Source organism: Sminthopsis crassicaudata, chromosome 1, assembly GCF_048593235.1.
Source record: "Sminthopsis crassicaudata isolate SCR6 chromosome 1, ASM4859323v1, whole genome shotgun sequence".
In the NCBI taxonomy this organism is placed as follows: Eukaryota; Metazoa; Chordata; class Mammalia; order Dasyuromorphia; family Dasyuridae; genus Sminthopsis; species Sminthopsis crassicaudata.
The window spans coordinates 586,833,588-586,853,052 of NC_133617.1; the positions used below are offsets into that span (position 1 = coordinate 586,833,588).

The window sequence follows — 19,465 nt, forward strand, 5'->3', positions numbered from 1 at the left end:
TGTTTTGAGTAATGCATCATATCTTCATTTCTTTAGCCTGGAGGTGACTTTGAGGTTAGATCTACCCAGGGCAGACCGAATAATGAATTAAGAACACTAGTATAGAACTTTGAGAAGAAGCTGTGGTATTATGGATAGAGAGTCAGAGTTAGAGTTTGGAAAAACAGGGGTCAGGTCTTGCCTCTAGACACACCTTGGCTGAGGGACCCTCTTTAACTTTTCAGAGGGACAAGCAATTTTTCATAGCTACCAGCTGTAGCATAAACTAATCTCCAATAGTAGAGGAACTCCCTTCCCTATTCTCTATGACAATAAAATCACAGGCCCTCCCTCACAGTGTTTATTAAAGTACTTTAATCCCCAAATTCACCATTTAATTGCCAAATACTTTATTCTTTGCACATCTGGCTAGAGGAGTGCCTGCGACTAATTTCTGCTCTTCCAGTAAAATAAATGAGAAATACACCCAATAATTGCCATTCTATTTATGAACAATAGAAGAAGGAAAATAAGAGCAAATAGAAGAAATGAAAAACTAAATCCAACCTGACTTGACACTTTGTCCAGTTAATGAACCCCACAACAGAACGGCATTAGTTGTGCCACTGTTTTTAATGATGGAATAACTCAATATGTGCACTCATTCAAGACATTTATAGATTATTAATTACCCACACACAGTGTTCAAGCTATGAATGTAATTATCTCTGCTACCAGCTGAGAATCCTGCAGAGCCTGTCTATCCTTGCTAACATAAGATGTGGGTCCTGTTTACTTGACTCTCTGGGTCTCCTGGTCTGTGAGCCCTAAGGCATCATAATCCTTTACTGAACAAAGACTTTCTTTGCCTATCTGTGTGGTTTAGTCTGGCAGATGTATTGCATTAAATACATGTTTTCCAGTATTGGACTGAGGTTGATGATATATGATGATTATGATATACAAACTATTCTATGGGAAACAGAGACCATTGGCATGCTGTGTCTGATGCAGGGGAATTATGTCTGATTATGTCTATAGGCTTATTTCTGTCACTCCAGGGAACCAATCACTGCCTCTGCCTCTGAATGCATGCTCAGAGACAGAATGCTAAATAATGGAATACTTCCTGATCTTTTCACATTAGCCAAATAAGGGATCACCTGAGCAGTTGTTTGTGTGTTGGAAGACAAAAGAACCAAAGTGACTGTGAACCAAGATGGAGAAGGAATTTTTGAAATAAAGATTCCCAAAGGAGAAAACTGGTTTTTTGCCCCTGAAATTTAGATATGATCTCTGTGATGGGGGGAGAAGAGAGGTAAATCTGACTTGAGAGAGACACAGAATCCCAAAGTAAGATTGATGGAAATTCATCTCATCTAACTCTTATTTATACAAGAATTCCCTTTACAGCTTTCCTTCCTCTGCTTCCACCTCACCAAAACAACTATCCAGCCTCAACTTGGAGAGTTCTTTGAGATGAATTCACTGGGAAGTCCATTTCTACTCTTGTTTAGTTTTGATTTTTGCTTCTTTTTCTTAACATCAAGTCAAATTAATTCAGCAAGCATTTATTATGTGCTTATTATGTGCCAGGCCCTGTGTTAACAGCTAGGGATACAAAGAAAGGCAAAGCAGTTAAGACTAAAATTTCAATGTCAACTTCTGCCCATTGCTTCTAGTTTTTAGTTCTGGGTTTAAATATTTCATCCCTCTGCTTTTCACTTGGCTCCCTTTCAAACAAATGAATGTTTTATTTTTTTTTAAGTCAGTTCTTTGGCCATATCTCATATAATATGGTGTAAAGACCTAAGTCTTTTACTATATTTTGGATTAGTGGGTTCCTCTAGGATTGGTACTGTTTTTTTGCCTATCTTTGAATTCTTAGCCTTAAATACAGGTCCTGACATATAGTAGGTGCTTAATAAATGCTTATTGTCTGAGTATATTTATGCTATATCCTCAAGGACAAAAAAAATCTAGGGAGTAATTATTGAATTCTTCTCTTTTGGGTCCATGAATGTGTTAGGGATTCTTCTCTTGGTTAGTCAGGAGAGAACAATCTCTCTCTGTTTTCCTTCTCAAATCAGGCTTATTTGATGTCTAGACTGAATGAGGGCTGCATTTTGGCCATTCAGCAGCCAGAAAAGAGCTTGGATAAATTGTTTCTAAGAGGGACAAGGAACATAGCACAGCCTATAAAAGAAAGACAGTACTTCCACTCATACCTCTAATGCATGTGGGCCATATCTGTTTGTAGGGACAGTGATTGCAATCTCAGAGTCAGGGCACAGGTGGGAAGAACACGTCATAAGTCATCATTCATGGAGTATTAGAATTGAAAGAGAACCTAGGGAATTATTTTGTCCAGCATCCTCTCTCCCAAGAGAACAATGCACTATCACATCACATGGAATGAGACACTTATTATTTAGAGGCAACTCAGGACAATGGAGAGAGTGCTGAATTTAGAATCACAAGATCAGAATTCAAATCTCATTTCACCATCTGACCTTTCTTAAATTATTTAGTCTCTCTGGGTCTCAATTTCATCATTCTGCAAACTGAATCCCTAAATGTAAGATTCATGGGCATTGAAAGAAAATTTGTTTATACCTTTTCAAGGATTTATTTTGGAATAGAGTATGTCATTGGTGTTGTATAGGCGAGGTTATATGTCAACAGAGAAGGGTGAAACAAGGGTGAAGTATGAATGACCAACTATATTAGGTAATGGCACTGAGGAAATCCAGCCAATAAAAATGCATCCCAGCCACAGGAAGACATATAGGACTGATCTCATCGGGATTCCATATTAAAAAAAAAAAAAAAAAAAAAAAAAAAAAAGAAACAACTCCATTTGCATTAGGAAAATACTGCTATGGATCTTTAATGAACTCCCTAGGTGAATCAATGTTTTACAGGACCTGCTTTGACTTTCAGAATATCTGGTGAGTGCCTTAATTGATTGCCGGGGTCTTTAAGTAGCATTGATTTTGTCTCTGCAACATTCCAGTGATGAGGTCATTGCATCTTATCACGCTGTTGAAAAATCCTTGTTAAAGCAGTCAAGAGATGATATGTGCATCTTGTTTCTTTGGTGAAATTATCAAGCTGAGGAAGGTTAAGACTGTGTTGTGTAGTAAGAGGTAAATGCTGTGGAATAGAAAGTGTACCAGCTTTAGAGTCAGAGGACATAGGTTTAAATCATTTATCTTCTAGCTGCTTCTTGTGTGTTTTTGGGGGTAAGTCATTTTGGTCTGCTCTTAGAGTACCCTCATCTGTAAAGTCATTGAGCTGGACTCTTGTGTAAACTCTTACATATTAGAAATAACTTTTCTCCTAAAAAGTCTTATTAGAAAGAGACAATGAGGTGCAGTGCTGACTTTCCTGCTGAATGTATGGTAAAGTTTGAGTTCTTGTCACTTACTACTTATGTGACTCATAATGGATTTGGGGTTCCTCATCTGTAAAATGGGGGGAAGATTGGACTAGTCTGGGTCTATGATCACGTGATTTCTAAAGTCCTTTCCAGCCTCTGACCCTATAATCAGCAGCTATCAGAAGCTTTAGAGTGATTCCATCTTAGAGAAGAGACTTGATCCTGCCTGTGGGAATTAGCTTTAAACTCATTGGTTAGTGGGTAATTGAGCCTCAGAGACATTACAATTAAATGAATATATATGTATATAAAAGAAATAGTTGTGCATATTATATGTGCAGTTTCTTGTGCAACTATCTTTTTGGATTATTATACTATGCGATAGAAATGCTTATTTTATTCCATAAATTAATAATAATAATAAAAAACCACTTGGGACTCAGAAAAGATCACACAGTTGCAGGCAAAAAAAAAAAAAAAAAAAAAAAAAGGATTCCTGCCATTTTACTGCAATTATGATATTTTTCCTCCTTGAGATAGCATTGAAATTGCTGAACAAATTTTTGGGAAAGCAGATTCAACTAGGAGTGATGCAATACTTTTTTTTATAAGTGATAGCCCTAGTCTTCCATTTTGGCTAGGGTCACAGGGACAAATCGAAAAGAAAACGGTTTAGCTTTATTTTACTTGCAACAAATATAGGAGCATGAACTTTGTTTCTGCTAAAAGGTTAGCTGTGTCAACTGAAGAAAGCCCACAACTGTGTCTTTTTGGATTTCTACAGCTCCCACCTATTGATCAGCAGCTGCCAGAAGCTTTAATCCAATTAGAGTCAGTAAAACTGGTTTCCATCTCTGGCGCCTGACTCAGGTTTCAGAGCTAGGAGGAAAAAGTATGACATCACCCTGCTTGCATCTGTGTTGGGTGGTTAATGAAATTACGTGATAGATTTGAGAACCATTAAAGTCAATGTTGATCCTTATTATTATTAAGAGTACTTTCAAATTTACTGTACCACATTGCAGGCTTGAGAGCACCATTTTTTTTTTTTTTTTCAGAGATATGTGTATTGGGTTGGGTTTTAGCGAACAATTTTGTGGGACATGGAAAATGCCAAGAGCATAGAAAATCAATTTTCAAATATGTAAAATAAAGATAGTAGTTCTTTTGCTGGAGGAATACAAAGATCTTGGAATCTTGCAATGAAATGTTCTAATTATGATTTTCAGGTGAAAACAAATGAAATTTGTTGTTGAGAATGTGAGGTACTACTATCACTGCTATCACAACCATCAAATGGTGTGTGTGTGTGTGTGTGTGTGTGTGTGTAAATACTTAGGGGCTTTAGTACTAGAGTGGCAAGAATCAAAGTGAATGAATTAAACAGATATAGTTCTTGCTCTCTAGTGACTTTTTAGTTTAGTACAGGCAGCAATGGTGAAGAGATAAAGAAATGTATAAACTAATTAATACACATTCAATCAATGCATTTAAATTAAAACAATACCTTTAGATCAGTAAGATTTTATGCTAGCAAAAAACAAAGTAAGCATAGAAAAAGAACTAGGTGATCTTATGCGATGAAAGGATGAAGACTTTTTGACAAGATAATTGAGTGGTCATGGTGAAGGTCTCTTTCCTCACCTCAAAACAACAATAAATGCAGCACATATAGTAAAAGAAAAAAAATGACTAAAATAAGGATAAAGGAATCCTCCTGATGAAAATGAAGAACAGATTGATTTAACCTGAGTTAACCAAAAAGAGCCCCTTATTCAACGAATAAAAGTAAAATGTGAAAAAATAGTTTTGAATGAAATAAAATGAAGAAAAATCACTAGAATAAAGACTAACAATAATGAAAAACAAGTAGGCTCCAAGAAATGAGACTGGGACAATCAACATAAGAAACTTTATTATGGGTTAGAAATTATTTTAAAAAAACATGTGAAGAGTAAAAAAAAAAAAAATTAGAGTTTCTAGTTATTCATTCATTCATTTGTTTGTTTAATTAATTTTTTTTTTTTTTTTTTTGGTGAGGCAATTGGGGTTAAATGACTTGCCCAGGGTCACACAGCTAGGAAGTGTTAAAGGCCTGAGACCAAAGTGGAACTCAGGTCCTCCTGACTATGCCAACTAGCTGCCCTTGAAATTAAAGTTTTTAAAGAATAATCTGAAAGACACACTAGAAAATTGATAGCTTAGATTAGGAGGAAAAAAATCTTAATTAAGTAGTGGGCATTTAAAAAGGAGAATTGACAGAGAGAGAATATAAAAGCATTGAGATAGAACAACAAATAGTGCAATTTAAAAAGAACTTCAAAATTGGAAGAACAAAAGGAAGAACAAATAAAAACAGTTGTGTTTGAAGACAGAATATGGTCAGATAAAGCATAATTATTGAACTTTCAGGAGAAAAATGATGAAATAAAGAGTGTTAAATGCTATAATTTTAGGAACTCGCAAGAGAAAACTGCCCAGAAGATTTGGGAAAAGAGAACAAAATAAAGATTGAGAGAATCCACAAAGCATTATTACATAGGAATTCTAAGTTTACTTTTTCCAGAAATGTAATTAATAAATTTTTGAGCTTCCATTTTAAAGAATTTTACAATTAAAATTGAAGAGAAATTTTATATATTAAGGAAGAGTGATTCAAATTTAACACTCTTGAATATAATATACAACAAAAATAAAATAGCATATCCCCCAAAATTGAGGATATATGACAAAATGAAACTTCAGAAGATTACAAGTTTTTAATTTTTCCTTTAATGAAAATCCAGTTAATAATATAACAATAATAATAACTAATATTTACATAGCACTTTAAGGTTGACATAAAAAAGCACTTTACATAAAGTTATCTCATTTGATCTTTATAACAAACTTGAGAGGTAAGTACTATTATTATTTCCATTTTATAGGTGAGGAATCTGAGGTTGAAAAAATTTAAGTGACTTGCCCAATGTCATGTAATGAGTAAATTTGAAATTAGGTCTTTCTGACTTATTAGCTCACTATTCTATCTACTAGATATTTCTATGCAAATACAGTAAACAAAAAGAAATTTGATAAAAATAAATAAATCCATAAATCTATAAAACAATGACTTGGTGATAATTTAAGTGCCATATATGGCAAAGTGGAAACAATACAATTGTTCCTTTCAGGTTTCACCTTATTTGAAAGAACAGAAAGAAGACACATTGGCTAATCCCCAAAATGGTGATCATACAAAAATATCTTCAAGAAGGTCATAAACGAGGGGAAGAAATAAATATATTTGAGCTTTTTTTTGGGGGGGGGGAATTGTGACACTAGAAGAATGGTTATTCAAAGAAAGGTCTGAGGGATGGTGAAGACAGGTGAACTCTTGATCTATAGTTTTATCTGGGCTGGGCAAGAGAAGTGTAAATAAAATTATAGAATTTGAAGTAAAAACAAGGTCAGGGATAGAGAGTAGTACTTTGGTCAGGATATTGGATCTGTGAATAACGATTGAGACAAGAATTGGATACTTTCAAGGAAAATAAGCTGCAGCTATTTAGTGGTGATTTTTTTAATAAAAAGATAATTTAAAGATATCTGATAGGAGGAATATCACCCTAAAAATTATAGCTTTAAATATTGATGTTCTAAATTTGACCATAAAATGGAGACATCACAAAATAGAAAATAGAATATCTATCTTTTGTTTTATACTTCATCCAAATTAAAAGTAGGAATTGAAATCACAATTTCAGATAAGACAAAAACAAAAAATAGATTGTCAAAAGAAACAGAGAAATGACATTATGCTTAAACCACTACAGAATAAAACAACATTACACATGCACTGGATAGGCATATCTTCTAGTAGTTAAAGAAAAAGCTAACTGAAATACAAAAAGGACTAGATAGGCAAATAATAATTGAATATGACTTTTCCATCTTGACAAAGCTAATAAAAAGGTTCAATCCAATGAAAAGAGAATCTAAGTACTTATTATGTGCAAGGCACATAGGTGGCTGTAGACATCAAAACACAAATGGCTTCAAGGACCCCATTCTATTGGGGGATATAACATATAATCAGATAAGTAAATGTAAGAAAATTTGAGGAAGAAAAAGACACTAATGACTAAGGGTAAGGTAAGATACCCTATACTATTAAAAGAAACAAAACATCTTAGAGGTTAGAGGTGAGGGAGGAGTATAATCCAGATCTGGCGGATAACCTATACAGCTATGTGGAAGAAGGAGATGAGAAGCCAAGTGTGAGGAGCAGCAAGTAGGAACCCTTTGACTGTGATATAGACTAATAAAGGAGAGAGGAAAAGTTGTCTGGAGTAAGATTGTGAAGGGCTTTAACAAATAATCAGGGGAGTTTTTATTTAATCCTAGAAGCATTTGGGAGTCACTGACAGTTTTTGAGCTGGGAAGTGACATCTTTAAACTTGTGTTTGGGAAGATTTTGGGGGGGAGGTGGATCGAATGTGGATTGGAGAGGTTTGCTGTGCTTTTCTTTCCTGGTAAACAATTAAAGTTCATAGCATTGTCCTTTTAAATACATTGCATACAGTTCTTGTAATTTCTCTATACATTTGCTGCTGTTTGGGATCAGTAATTAAGTACTCCTCACTTAATCCACAGTTTGCTATTGGTCAAGGTGTCTAAAAATCACTGTGGAGGGTTCTCATAATTAGGTGGTTGTCAACTACAATCAAATTGTATTTGATGGGCAGTACTTATTGCCCTCTCTCACACAGGATAATATTACTCATAGTTTAATATAGTACTCCATGTCAAACTTCTAGCTTCTTCTATTCTCATGATTGTGGTGTGTGTTCAGGATACTGAAGCAGGTTTCTTTGATTATCTTTTCCCTTTTGCTTGGTTAGTGTCATTACTAACTACTAACTAACTAGTGCTATATTACTAATACATAGAACTTCATCCTGAAATTTTGGGCCCTGCCAATAGTCCAGTCATCAATTAATTAAACAAGAAACATTTCTATGTCTCAGGCATTGTGCACCAAAAAAAAAAAAAAAAAAAAAAAAAAAAAAAAACAAAGAAACAATCCTTAGTCTCTATTAAAAAAAAAAATTAACATTCATTTAAAAATATTTTTGAATGGTATCTATACCCAGAGAAAGAACTGATTGTGTCTGAATAAAGATTGAAGAATACCGTTTTTCTTTTTCTTTTCTTTTTTCTTAAGTTTTTTTTTTGGGGGGGAATTATTTTTTTTTCACCACATGACTTTTATGGAAATGTTTTGCATAACTTCATATGCACCTTCTCAAAGGTGCGATGGAGAAGGCAGAAGAGAGAGAATCTTGAACTTAAAGTTTTAAAAACAAATGTAAAAAAATTATTTTACATGTAACTGTGGAAAATGAAATATATCATTTTCTGTCAAAAATATTGTTGAGTTCTAATTCTCTCTTTACTGTCTCTTTCTATATTGGATACATAAGAAATGGAATATCAATTATAATGTGAAATTATACAAAACATATTTTAATATTAACTGTTTTGCAAAAAAAACAAAACAAAACAAAACAAAAAAAAAGCAAAAGAAAGTGAAAAAATATATTTCTTTCTTTTTTTTTCCCTGAGGCTGGGGTCAAGTGACTTGCCCAGGGTCACACAGCTAGGAAGTATTATGTGTCTGAGCCCAGATTTGAACTCTGGTCCTCCTGAATTCAGGGCTGATGCTCTATCTACTGCGTCACTTAGCTGCCCCTGAAAAAAATATATTTTAATCTTCATCAGATGTCTCTCTGTAGGTGGATTGCATTTTTCACTATGAGATTTTCAGAATTGTCTTGGTTGTATTGCTCAAAAGTAGCTTTTTACACTTAAAATTGTAAAAACTCTTTTACAATTGATTGTCATTACAGTATTACTGTTACTGTGTACACAGTTCTCCTGATTCACTTTGTATCAATTCATATAAATCTTTCCAGATTTTGTTGAAAGCATATAGTACAATAGTCCCACAACTTATTTAGCCATTCTTCAATTGATGGATATCCCCTCACTTTCCAATTATTTGCCACCACAAATAGAACTACTATAAATATTTTTTACATTTAAGTCCAATCTCCCTCTGAATGAGCTTACAATCTAAAGGAAAAGCAACAGGTTCATATGAAAATATATGCAGCATAAATATAAAGTGAACAAATACAAGTATACCCAAAGTAGTTAAATACAAGTTTTCTTCAGAGAAAGTGCACTAATTGTTGGGGCTATTGAAGGTATTGAAGATAATGATTGAAGTATGTCTTGGAGTAAGAGAGGGATTCCATGAGGTTGAGGCAAAGAGGGAGTGCATTTTGGACTTATGAGATTGCCAATACATGGTTATGGAGATGGTAGCTTTAGGGTTGTGCATGATGAACAGAATATTTTGACATCATATAGCATAGGAGGGGAAATATGGAAAGTAGTGGGGAACCAGTTTGTGAAGGATTTTAAAAGGTAAGTAGCATAGTTCATATTTAATTTTAAAGATAAGAAGCTACTTGAATTGGTTGAGTGGATGAGTAATATGGTTGGATAAGTTACTTAAGGAAAACTTTTTTGCAGATGGATTGGAATGGGAAGAACCTTGAAACAGGGGGACCAAATTAATCTGGGTAAGAGATGATACTGTTTGATAGCTGAGTGGAGAGAAGGGATCAGATTGGGAAGATTTTGGCAAAGTAGAAATGATAAGATTTGGCAATTAATTTGATAATTAGGATGAGAGAGGGTGAGAAATTGAGGAAATGTTGAGATTATAAACCTGGGAAATTGTTCAATCTGGGTCATGGCCTGAAGCTTAAAAAAAAAAAATCTACTATTTATGGTCCTCTCTTGGCTATGTTCTTCTGTGTGAAGGGCTGGGTTAGTTTTGTCAAGGCCTCAAAGACCATATAAACAACTCTTCCTTCTTTTGTTTATTGTTAATATACATATTATCAGGATCCACACTTAACACCATATACCAAGATAAGATCAAAATGGGTCCATGATTTAGGCATAAAGAGGGAGATAATAAATAGATTAGAGGAACAGAGGATAATCTACCTCTCAGACTTGTGGAGGAGGAAGGAATTTATGACCAGAGGAGAACTAGAGATCATTATTGATCACAAAATAGAAGATTTTGATTACATCAAACTAAAAAGTTTCTGTACAAATAATACTAATGCAAACAAGATTAGAAGGGAAGTAACAAATTGGGAAAATATTTTTAAAAACAAAGGTTCTGACAAAGGTCTCATTTCCAAAATATATAGAGAACTGACCCTAATTTATAAGAAACCGAACCATTCTCCAATTGATAAATGGTCAAAGGATATGAACAGACAATTCTCAGAGGAAGAAATTGAAACTATATCCACTCACATGAAAGAGTGTTCCAAATCACTACTGATCAGAGAAATGCAAATTAAGACCACTCTGAGATACCACTACACACCTGTCAGATTGGCTAAGATGACAGGAACAAATAATGACAAATGTTGGAGGGGATGTGGGGAAACTGGGACACTAATACATTGCTGGTGGAGTTGTGAAAGAATTCAGCCATTCTGGAGAGCAATCTGGAATTATGCCCAAAAAGTTATCAAACTGTGCATACCCTTTGACCCAGCAGCGCTACTACTGGGATTATATCCCAAAGAAATACTAAAGAGCGGAAAGAGACATATATGTGCCAAAATGTTTGTGGCAGCTCTTTTTGTTGTAGCTAGAAACTGGAGGATGAATGGATGTCCATCAGTTGGAGAATGGTTGGGTAAATTGTGGTATATGAAGGTTATGGAATATTATTGCTCGGTAAGAAATGACCAGCAGGAGGAATATAGAGAGGCCTGGAGAGACTTAAATCAACTGATGCTGAGTGAAATGAGCAGAACCAGAAGATCACTGTACACTTCAACAACAATACTGTATGAGGATGTATTCTGATGGAAGTGGAAATCTTCAACATAAAGAAGATCCAACTCACTTCCAGTTGATCAATGATGGACAGAGGTAGCTGCACCCAGAGAAGAAACACTGGGAGGGGAATGAAAATTGTTAGCACTAATATCTGTCTGCCCAGGTTGCATGTACCTTCGGATTCTAATGTTTATTGTGCAACAAGAAAATGATATTCGCACACATGTATTGTACCTAGACTATATTGTAACACATGTAAAATGTATGGTATTGCCTGTCGTCGGGGGGAGGGAATAGAGGGAGGGGGGGTAAATTGGAAAAATGAATACAAGGGATAATATTATAAAATATATATATATATAATAAAAAAATATACATATTATCAGTGGATATAAGCACACTTCCACACCTTGCCCTTCTTCCACCACAGGTCTACTTGACTACTTCACTAAATACTCAGGATCCTAGTTATCTATTCTAGTCTTTTGAGAGATAAAGAAATGTCAAGAAACATGCAGAAATGTCAAGAAAACAATTTTCCCCACAGACTAGATATAATTAATGAATATTTTTTTAGGGCAGGATATATTTCTCTTTTGTTTTTGCATCTTTGGTACCTGACACATAGTACTTTAATAAATACTTATCAAGCAAGTGATTCAGTGATTTGATCTAAGTGACCACATCATTTAGGGCTTATACTATCCTTAAGTTGAACAAACTGTTCTGAAACATTTTCTCTAATAGAATCATCTGTCATTTAAAAATGTTTATATCTACTTTTTCCCTCTCAAATGAGAAAACTTTTCTGACCAGATTAAATTAGGAGTCCAGGACTCTCCTTATTGCACCTTGACTTTGTCCCTTCTGTTGGAGTCTTTGTAGTCTCTATTGCCTGGTACCCATCACATGTATTTCTTTTTACACCAAGCTTGGCTTTCCCTGGTTGATTTCATAACTGGCCAGGGGTGCTACCTACCTCTGATTATTGGTATCTGAGACACTGTCAGAACATAGGCCAGTGTCTGTCTATTGTTAACACTGAGTTCTGTATATGCAGTTTTGGAATTTTTCAAATATATTCCTCTTTTCCAAAACAAGAAATCCAACAGGGAGATGAGATGATAGATCTCACTTTCAATTAGTTCCCTGTGGACAGATGCTGTTATTTTCTAGTGTTTCTATGCAAATGATCCAATATCAATGTCAGCAGAAAGGTCCTGTCAGGTGGGCAAAAACCTCATAAATGATATTTGTGAGGCAGCTAACCAAAGTTTTAAAGGCATTTTAAAATTTATGGCATTTTTTTTGTTCTGATAATCTCCAAAAGCTGCCAGGGGATGGGTCTAGTCCAGGTTGGACCTTGTGGTCCAACATAAAGAGCTCATCTATTTATGATTCATCTTGACCATATATTTGCAGGTGAAATCATTGAGAAACTTGGAAAGGATATCATGGTTCTTCATAACTTTCCAATAATACATGCCAAATCCCAGAATATTTCTCAATTCCTTAAGATATTGCCAGGTGACAATCATTTTATTTTATGACAGTCAGTACTTCTTGTTGAGAGTCTATATGACTTTCATAATACTCAACAGAAGCTTGTAGCATCTTTACTGGTCAATTGACAGTTTAGCCCAGCTGCCTCTAGATGATTTAATACCCTTTCCTCATGTTCTTTCAACATGTTTCCAAATGTAGTGAGATCATATGGATAAATCAAAATCTCTAAGTAGTTCAAATGATCCATCTCTTTTTTCCATGAGCCACTGAATTGTGGCAGGGGCATTGGAAATTTCTTGGGATATGTGCTAAAATTCAATAGATGAGGCTATATTTTTCTTATCTTTCTTTGCCATGGCAATCTTATAATTATTACTCTATAGTTCCACGGTGGAATATCTCCAATTACCCAATAAATAATCTAGGGTATCCTAAACATTATGACCTGGTGTATTGACACAGCTTAATTCTCTCATTGATATATATCCATTCTAATAGTACTAACCTTTTTTTCCTCTACATCAGTACTATAAGTGAAGCATATGGGCTGCCTTTGATTTTTTTCAAATAAAACCTTGCTGATATTTTTGTTGTTTTTACGTCACCTCTATTTCCCAATGAATTCTTCCTTTCACATACTCTGTATCAGTTTGCTTGCTGTCTTGAGGAAGGGGAAGGTAAGAGAGAAAGGGAGAAAAAATTTGAAACTCAAACACTTACAAAAATGAATGTTGAAAACTATCTTTACATATAATTGGAAAAATAAAATAGTATTGAGAAAAATAAAATTTTTAAAAATCACAAAAGAAATAGAGGAGCAAGAAATCAAAATGCCTGTTTGATGAGACTTTATGAATAGCTAAGGAAAGAAGGAAAAAGAGAAAGTGATATCGAACTGAATGCAGAATTCTGGAGAATAGGAAGGAGAGATAAGAATGTTTTCTTAAATAAGTAATACAGAGAAATAGGAGAAAACAGCAATATAAGAAAGAAAAAAGAGATGTCTTAAACAATTAGAAATATTAAGGGAAGGCTTTCTGCAAAAGTGGGCATAATAGAACACAAAAATGCTAGAAAAGAAAATAGAACAGAAACACATGAAATTAAGAAGAGATATCAAGAATATAAAAAAGAACTATATAAGTAAGATCTTAACATCACCAATATTCATGATGAGATTACTGATCTAGAACCAGACATCCTTGAGAATGAAGTAAAAAGAGCCTTTGGAATCATTGCTAACATTAAAGCTAGCAAAAATGATAGAATTTCAGTTGAATTATTTAAAATCTTAAAAGATAATGCTGTTTAAATGCTGTACTCAATATGTTAGCTAATTTGGAAAACTCAACAACGGTCACCGGACTGGAAAAGATCGATTAAATCCCAATCCTAAAGAAGGGCAATGCCAAAGAAAGTTCAAATTACCAAACAGCTGTGTCCATTTCACACACAGCAAGATTGTGCTTAAGTTTCTGCAAGCTAGGCTTCAGTAATATATGAACCAAGAACTACCAGAAGAACAAGCTGGTTTTTAAAGAGTCAGAGGAATTAGAGACCAAATTGCCAAAATTGCTAGATCATGGAGAAAGCAATGGAGTTCCAGGAAAAAAAAAGTCCTTTGGCTTCATTGACTACACTAAAGCAAGTTCTCAAAGAGTTGGAAATATCACATCATCTTACTTATCTCCTAAGGAATTTGTAGGTCAAGAAGGTCAAGAATTAGAACTAAACATGAATAACTGATTGATTTAAGATAGAAAAAGGAATATGACAAAGGCTGTATGTTGTTAGTTTATTTAACTTATACATAGAGTGCATCATAGGAAATGTGAGGCTGGATGAATCAAAAGCTGAAATTAAAATTGTCCAGGCAAATGTTAACAATCTGAGTTATGCAAGTATCACTTTGATAGCAGAAGGTGAAGAAGAATTAAGGAGCCTTTTGATGAAGGTAAAAGAGAAGAGTGTCAAAGTTGGCTTGAAGCTTAATATTAAAAAAGTCCAACATGAAAGGTCTTTCCCATCTGGGTGGTCCAAGAAGGACCCCTGAAGAAGGTTACTGTGGCAGTAGTAAGGCTGGTGTAGAGAAGGGAAGAGCCATTCTTCTGCCTGAGCATGTCACAAAAGTAAAGAAGATATTGGATGGCTCTATGTGTGGTCAGGTGGGATGCAGTATATAAGGTATGAAGAGGCTTTGGGAAAGATAAAAGAAGAGCTGGTGGGGATCTAGATTGAGGAAGGCTGTGAATATCAGGATCAGGAATCTGCTTTTATGTTATAGGTCCTGGGGAATCCTAGAAAGACATTTAAAAAAAATTTAAAAAAAATTCAAAACTGAAACAAAATGAAATGGATATTTCCATGTACCCAGTAGAGCAGAAAAGAACCATCAATCTCTACTGTACATACATGGCTTTGACAAAAATATAATCAATTCAACAATAACAAAACAATCTGACAACTAAGATCTTGGCAATTGGTCCCATCACTTCCTGGCAAACAGAGGGAGAAGAATTGGAAGCAGTGTCGGATTTTATATTCTTGGGCCCAAAGATTATTGCAGACAGTGAGTGCAACCATGAAATTTAAAGAACTCTTGCTCCTTGGAAGGAAAGCTATGGCAAATCTGCATGGCATACTGAAAAGCAGATATCAACTTTCTGACAAAGGTCTGTATAGTCAAAGCAATGGGTTTTCCAGAAGCAATGTATGGCTGTGAGAATTGAGCTATGGAAAACTGAGCACCACAGGATCAACAATTTTGAATTGCGGTTTTAGATAAAACTTTTGAGAGTCTCTTGGACAGTAAGGAGATTAAATCAGTCAATATTTAAAGAAATGATTTCAAACTATTCACTGAAAGGTCAAATATTGATGCTGAAGCTTAAATACTTTGGTCACATAATGAGAAGATGGAAGTCACTGGGGAAAAAAACAAAAACAAAAACCAAAAAAAACCCAAAAAACAGCCAACTGTGATTTCGGGAAAGATTGAAGGCAAAAGGAAAAAGGGATGACAGAGGATGAGATAGATAGAAAGTGTCCTGGAAACAATGAGCAAAAACTTGGATAGAGTTTAAGGAATAAAGATGAACAGAAGAGCTTGACATACTGTGTTCATGAAGAATCAGTCACAAAAAGTCAGATACAGTTGAATAACTGAACAATTTATTTTTAAAAGTTGGGAGATAATAAACTTGACTATCAAGGACAGAGATTCCAGGAAATAAGGAAGTTCAAAAGGGATAGGGAACTCGAAAGGATGAAGTTCTGTTGAAATGATACTAGGTGATACCAATAAAAAAGAAAAAGGGGAAGGATTTAATTAAAGTGCAAAAGTTGAGCATGTTGGTAATCCTTGCCCTTAAAAATGCTGTCTGGTGCCTTATTAAACTTGGAGATTAAATTTGATTGAGTGTCAATACTAAGTCTGGCACTGGTATTTTGAGACCCTGGAAGTAGGGGGGTCATTAGGTGCCTAAGGAGGAATGAACACAACTAATTTGGAAATGGATCAGGTCAAAGTTGCTGTATTGATCAGCCGTGGTCTTTGTCCCACAAGTACTTTAGTATTTCCAAACTGGATGAGATAAGGAGACCAAACATCAACAACTACAACAACCATAACAAAACCATTAAGCAAGCCAAAAAACATTCCACTGAGCTCAGATTTATGAGGACAAGAGAGAAGGATGTCATTTACCTCAAAGAAAGATTATTTCATTCTTTGAATTTATACCCCTAGAACCTAATACAAGACTGCCTAATAAATACTTGCTGATTAGTTGATTGATTAAAGCTGAGGTATATAGTCAAAGATTAACATAAAGAATTTGCACAGGTTTATTTTTTAAAAAAGACAGGAAGGGTATATTCTAGAAGGAGCTTGTAGAAGATGATAAAAGCATCCATAGAGTTTTGTTGAGGCAAGGAGAACAAGGAAAGAATTGGTTTGTTATTTATTAAGTGGCCTGGAAGGTTCCTTTGAGCTATAGAACAATGATCCTCTGAATAAAGGTAGACCCATCTGGTGGTACAGTGTTTAGAGCTCTGAAATTGAAGTTAAGAGGACTGGATTTTAAATCTGGTCTCAGTAGACATTTAGCAGCCATGTGATCATGGGCAAGTCACTTAACCTGTATCTGGCTTAATTATCCATAAAAGGGAATCATAATAGTACCTACCTTCCTGGTAAAGTGTGAAGGTAAAATGAGATAATAATTGTCATTAACCTAATACCTGGCACATAGTAAGTGCTAAATAAGTGCTAGTGATTATTATAGAGAGTTGATGACAAAGTGAGGAAGATTTGAGTTCAAATTTTATCATTGATAACCTGCTTACTGGTAATATGATCCTGTGACATACCTGCTCTGTGTTCTAGGCATCTCTCTAAGACTAAGCTGAAGAGAATGTACTGACCTATACTGGTAGAGGGAATTTTTTGATCTGGAAGTTCCCATGTCAGTGATCACCAGTTTAGCCTTATTCTTTATGTGTCTAAAGGTGCATATCACGATGTTAATGGACAAAGAGGAAGCAGAACTACTGGACTCTCATTTCCCATTTGTCTTTTCTATCACAAAGAATGATATTTCCACTGGGACAGAATTGAACAGATGTAGTTAAGAATAAGCAAACAAACAAAAAGAGGGAAAAAATAAAAAGAAAAAAGGATATTAATTTGCATGATAACTTTGTTTAAATTCATATGTAGTCATATTTTTTAAAAATTGCATTGTTCTGAAAATGCTTGTTTTATTCCATAAATTTAAAAAAATACCCTAAAGATGAAGATAGGTGAAAGATCAATAAGTGCCTACTCGGTTCAGCTAGTTGGTATAGTGGATAGAGCACCAGCCCTGAAGTCAGGAGGACCTAAGTTCAAATCTGATCTTATATAGTAACTTATACATAGCCACTTAATACTTCCTAGCTGTGTGACCCTGGGCAAGTCACTTAACCCCAATTGCTTCAGGGGAAAAAAAGAAAGAACGGAAAAAAAAAGAAACTGCCTACTTGTCCTAAATGAGTTCAGAACTCCAGGACCAGATGAATTGCCTCCTGGAGTGTTGAAAGACGGGACAGCTCTAATCACAGGGCTACTGTCAGTAATCTGAGTAGGGAAGACTTGAGCTGAGGGTAAAGGTGGGGCTTGGATTAGTGGAAGAGAAGGGATGGGCATTTCCAGGCAGGGTTACTGTTGAGAGTGACCAAATAGCAGTGTTGGCTATGGTACAGATCAAGTTAGCCACAACAGACAAATTATGATATATATTCATATGCTTGGAGGATTATTCTTGTTTAGAATGAATCATCCACTCTTTCTTAATCTCTCATCAACTGAATAGGTTGCTAGGCTCTTTTCAGCAACAGGGTGGCCTTGCTGTGGAATATCCAAGAGGTTTACTGCTTCCCGTTAGCTCAATGCTAAAGGTTCCAGCCCTCCCCCAAACTCTTCACCTAGTCAATGGCAGAATGATAATTTTCTTCCTCTCAAGAGATTATTCCCATTAACCTTTTAAAGAGAAACATTTTGTTTTCCTTAGAAGAGCAGCCAGGTTACCCCTCAGGAAGCTCTCCCTGCTCTTAGTGCCAGAAATTGCATTTATTTCACTGGGATTTGAATGTACTTTTCTCCCTTAGTTGTTTTGATACCTGATGTCCTAGTGCGTGATTAATGGAGAACAACAAACTTCCCAACTCTGCTTCCAACTCTGTGAGCATTATTTTTTATTATGAAAACAAAGAGGTCTCTTTGAGTGGAAATATGTTTGTGTGTGTGTGTGTGTGTGTGTGTGTGTGTGTGTGTGTGTGTGTGTGTGTGTGTGTAAATTTGTATGTTTTGGAAGAAAGAAAAAAAGGTTAGGTCAGGTCACTATAAAAATAAATGCCATTTAAATTGGGATAGTGAACTGGGCATGGTGATGAACACCTGTTGTCCCTACTAATAGGGATGCTGAGGTTTGTGGATCTTTTAAGTTTGAGAGTTTGGAGCTGCAATTGCAATCTGATCAAGGCAGGGGACAGAGAATTGTCTGTTTAGAGGCCATCTACTTCAAAATTTGTGTTTTACGGATGAGAATCATCTGCATAGGAAAAAAACCGGAATCTCTTGGAATTCATTTGACTATGAAGTGAAACAATATAGAGGGAGAAAGAAAACTTTTAATACCCAATGTAAATATGCATATAGCACACACACACACACACACACACACACACACACACACACACACATATATATATATATACATAATGTTTAATATTTTCATGTAAGTTATTTGAGGCATTACAATTCACCTCTAAGTCAGTTGTACTTTCCTAGTTTTAGGCCAATTTAAATAAAATGCCAGAATCATCCTACAGGGACATTAAACACTATGACTACAGTAATTCTAGAGTCAACGTTCTGAAAATGAGAAGTCCTAGAGAAATGATATATGGTATAGCATGGTTTCCAGCTGCCTGCACCACTACTGAGGTTTTGTATATATTAGACTTTTATCTATTTAATTATCTTTTCATCCATCCATCCATTCATTCATCCATCCATCCATCCATCCATCCATCCATCCATCCATCCATCTATCTATCTATCTATCTATCTATCTATCTATCTATCTATCTATCTATATTTTGGTCATCAATTTTGGAATGGAGATTTGGTAT

At 35.0% G+C, this 19,465-nt stretch overlaps 1 long non-coding RNA gene across 1 annotated transcript in view; it reads right to left on the reverse strand.

Annotated features, from left to right (window-relative positions):
• LOC141551090 (uncharacterized) overlaps nucleotides 1-19,465 on the reverse strand; it is a 66,350-nt gene that overhangs the window by 42,115 nt on the left and 4,770 nt on the right. Inside the window, exon 2 of the long non-coding RNA XR_012484778.1 lies at nucleotides 13,296-13,451. This is a non-coding gene — a long non-coding RNA (uncharacterized LOC141551090). The remainder of the gene's footprint in view (nucleotides 1-13,295; nucleotides 13,452-19,465) is intronic.